General features: G+C 28.9%; 1 protein-coding gene across 2 annotated transcripts in view; it reads left to right on the plus strand.

Moving 5' to 3' along the window:
* The window catches only part of LOC125044695 (splicing factor 3B subunit 1-like), a 26,399-nt gene that overhangs the window by 12,791 nt on the left and 8,608 nt on the right, over positions 1 to 5,000 (plus strand). The gene's annotated exons all lie outside the window — the stretch shown is intronic.

Raw genomic sequence — 5,000 nt, forward strand, 5'->3', positions numbered from 1 at the left:
TATATCTATATATATATATATATGAATATATAGTATATCTATATATATATATATATATATATATATGAATATATAGTATATATATATATATGAATATATAGTATATATATATGGATATATAGTATATATATATAATATATATATATAAATATAGATATATATATATATATATATATATATATATATATATATATATATATATATATATATATATGATATATAGTATATATATAATATATTTATATATCATATATATATATCATATATATTTATCATATATATATATATATCATGTAATTATACTATATATTCATATATATATATTCATATATATATATAGATATATATATATATATATATATATATATATACTATATATTCATATATATATAGATATATATGTATATAGATGTACTATATATTCATATATATATGTATATACATATATATATATATATATATACTTTATATTCATATATATATATAATTATATATATATATACTTTATATTCATATATATATATATAAATATATATACTATATATTCATATATATATATATATATATATATATATATACATATATGTATATACTATATATTCATATATATATATATATATATACATACTATATATTCTTATATATATATATATATATATATATATATATATATATATATGAATATATAGTATATATATATATATATATATTTATATATATATGAATATATAGTATATATATATATATATATATATATTATATATATATATGAATATATAGTATATATATATATATTTATATATATATATGAATATATAGTATATATACTATATATATGAATATAAAAGTATATATATATATAATTATATAATAATATGAATATAAAGTATATATATATATTATATTATATGAATATAAAGTATATATATATATATATATACATTATATATATATATGGTATATACATATATATATATATATATAATAGTATATATATATGAGATATATGTATATATATAACTATATATATCGTATATATATTAATATATATATATATGAATAAATAGTATATATATGAAAATATATTTATATATATATATATGAATAATTAGTATTATATAAAATATATTATATATATATATATATGAATATATATATATTTATTATATATATATGAATATATATGATATATATATATATATTATATATATATATGTATATATATTATATTATATATAATATATATATTATATATATTAATATATATATATATGAATTAAATATATATATATATATATATATATATATATATATATTTATATATATATTATATATATTATATATTAATATTATCTGATATATATATATATATTATGAATATATATATATATTTTATTATTTATATATATATAATATATAATATATATAATATATATATATATATCAATAGATATATGATATATATATATATATATATTTGATATATATATATTATAGTATATATATTTGATATATATATCTATATATTTTATTATATTATGATTATTTATATATGTTATATATTCATATAATTTTAATTTTGATATATTTATTGATATAATATATGATTATATTATTATTATTTATATATTTTGATTATTATATATTTATATATATATTATGTATTTATTTTTTTTTTTTTTGTTGAAATTAAGAACATGATATTTAATTTTATTGATTAACATTTTATTAATATTAAATTTTAATGATTTTTACGAAAAATGTTTTTTTCTTAGGATTTTTCTGATCAAGTTTTTTTTCCGAAAAAGGCTAGGAAAATTTTTTTTTTTTTGTTTTTTGTTTTGCATTTTTTTTTCCCTACATCTATCTTTTTTATATTTTGGGCCTCTATTTCTCAAAATTTAATTGAAAGGATTTGATGTTTTGTTTTTGGCTTAAAAAATTATACATGTTGAAAAAAAGGGAAATTGCCAATGTGAAATTTTGCAGGAGGCAAAACACCTGAAAATAAAAGGGCGCGAACCAAATGCACCCCATCATGAAAGGAAAAAAAGGGCTGGAAAGGAGAAGAAGCCCTTGAAATTATCTTCCTAGTTTTTGGGCTTTTGTCTAATTGTTCAAAAAAATTTGTTCAGTTTTAATTTTTTCTTAAAAATTTAAATACAACAGAAAGAATTTTCTATTCAAAAAACCGGGAAAACAATTCAGGAGAGACCCAAAGGAAGGAACTCTTCAAGCGGGTGGAAAAAACCAAATGGGGGATGCCCCCAAAAAGCTGCTCCAAGAAAGCGGGGGGCCGTTGGGATAAAGACAGCTGATAAAACACCACAAACCAAAAGAAAAAGACAAACAGGGGAAAGGCCAAAACTCCTTTTTGTTCCCTCGTTGGGTTGAGATTTCCGGGGTCGAGCCAAAAGGGAAGTAAAAAAGGAACCTGGTGCCAAAACCCGGACAGAGCATTTCGTATGGGGATCCCACACCCAAGGCCATGCAACACCGGGCCCAAATGAAACCCGTTCATGACAAGGCTACCCCTTTTTTCAGCTCGACGAAATGGGTGGATGGGGAACGCCAAAAAAACCAGATCGGGGAAGAAACCCCTGGACATAACAGGGGCGGGGGCTGAAACCCCTCAACTGCCTTTGGAGCTATTGACCTCATACAAAAAAAACCCCAACCCCAAAGTTCCCAAACCCAAGCGGCGCTCAAGTTTCCTCCAGCCGCACAAACTCCTGGTGCCACTCCATCAGGAGCTATGACCCCATCAACCCCCCACAAAAAAAACCCCTAAAGTATGACTCCAGGAAAAATGACTCCGGGGGGTAAAAAACTCCGGGAGGTACAAAAACCTGTTGGGGCCAAAAGGGGTTATTTTTGGCTCTCCATCCCCAAAGGCATTTTGGTAAAAAATGACACCAGAAAAAGATTAAAGCTTTCAGGGGGGGGGAAAGGGAAAAAGATGAGAGGAATGGGCCCCATAACAGATGAAGAACTTGATGCCCCTTTTCCCTCCTGGGATGAAGTGCCCCAAAACCACCTGGGGTTATGCCTTAAGAACCCCTCACGAAAAAATTAAAAAGTTTTACTCCAACACCAATAATGGGAAACCCCTCAAGGATTCTAAAATCCCCAGAAGGGGGGCATGACGCCAAAGCAGACGACTCACAGCCCAAATTTAAATTTTGCCCTTACTGAAACCTGAAATGCCCGGGTACTTTTTTTTAAACTTCTGAAAAGATGTTGATGGGGAGGGGCCAAGCCCAGAAGAGAAAAAGGGAAAAGGGGAAAAAAAATGAAATTGCTTCTCAAAATAAAAAAGGGAAACTCCTCCAATCCAAAGCAGCACAAAAGGGCCAGATTACAGAAAAAAAGCAAGAGAGTTTGGTGCGGGGGGGCCTTCTTTAAACCAGATCCTTCCCTTGCTAATGTCCCCAACACTGGAGATCAAGAACGACATTTTTTGGGTCAAATTTTATTGACAGAGTTCTCTAAAAAATTTTAAATGCCCCTGGTAGGGCCCTTTTATGTTCATAAGATTCTTGTGGTCATTAAACCCTCTACTTTTTTGATGAAGTTTATTATGCTCGTGTAGAAGGTAGAGGGGAACTTATAATTTGGCCCAAAACTGCTGGATTAGCAACCATGATTTTCCAAATGAGACCCGATAAATTTATAACATTGATGAATTTCGTGCGAAACAAATACTGCCCGGGGCCTTTGCTGTTTTTGGGTTCTGCCCTTTGGGATTTTTTTCTTTTTACCATTTTTAAAAGGGTTCTGGGAAGAAACAAAAAGTCATGGCAAGGGAAAGGCAACCTTTGGGATTAAAATTGTACAGGGGAGATTGCCAAACCTTGAAAGGGTTTTTGCAATTTTGCCAAAAATCTCCGTTCCCTTTTGAAAAATTTTTGAAAAATTTGGGCTTGTTGGGTTTAAAAACAAAAGAAGGTTGGAAAAACTTTTCACTGGGGGCCCTTTGGGGCCCCTTGGGGGGCAGGGGGAAAAAGCAGCAACACCTTTTGGGATTTTAGAGTTTTTAAATTTTGTTTTGGGAAACCTCTGTGGCGTGGGAAACCGACAACACCGTTGGGAAGGGTCTTGCTGCCTTTTTGAAAGCTTTGGTTTTCTGATCCACTTTGGATGGGGGAATAAAAATGAAATACTATACAAGGGGAATGTTAAGATCATTTTCGAAAAAATTTCCAAAATCCTGAAGAAGAAAAAGAAAAAATTGTGTTGAAGGGGTTTAAACAGTGGTTTTGCCCCAGAATTTGGGGTTTTAAAACCCGATATTTAAAGGGGGAGATTTTCCCCGCCCAAAAAAAAAAAAAAAAAAAACCTTTCAAACCCCTTTTGGAACCACAGAATGGCCTCGATAGGCGAAACTTAAACCCCCCACCCAGTCGAAAACAAACCCGTTTAAAATTTCAAATAAAGTTTGGGCCCCCCCCCCCCCTCTTTAAATTTTTTAACCGTAAATTTTAGAAAGATTTAAAAAAAGGGTGAAAATGGGGCAGTTTCCGTAAAATGGTAATGGAAACAATTGAAAAGATTAAAGGCTAACTTTGGGCACAGAACAAAATTGGGTTCTCCGGGCTCGAAGAACAGTTGAAGACGGGATTCTTTATGCATTCCAGGAGCAACTACAGAAAATTTGTTTATCTCAAAGGATTTGGTACCAAATTTTTTAAAGCTCTTGGATCACGTGTCAAGGCTTATCTTCCTCAAATTTGTTTGGTTTTCCGATATTTTTGGGGGCCCGGGAAAAATAAATCGGGGGCCAAAAGTTCGTCAACAAGGGTGCAGATTCCCGATATCCCCCCGCATTGCAGTAGTAATGGAAAAAATGTCAGGGAAAAGAAACTGATGGGGGCAATTTTGGGGTTGGGGCTGATGAATATCTTGGGGAAGAATATCCAGAAGTTTTTGGGTCCCTTCTTGGTGCTTTGAAAGGTTTTTGTGAATGTTATTTTTGGGAAAGCACAAAAAAACCCTCCCAT

Source organism: Penaeus chinensis, chromosome 1, assembly GCF_019202785.1.
Source record: "Penaeus chinensis breed Huanghai No. 1 chromosome 1, ASM1920278v2, whole genome shotgun sequence".
NCBI classification, from domain to species: domain Eukaryota; kingdom Metazoa; phylum Arthropoda; class Malacostraca; order Decapoda; family Penaeidae; genus Penaeus; species Penaeus chinensis.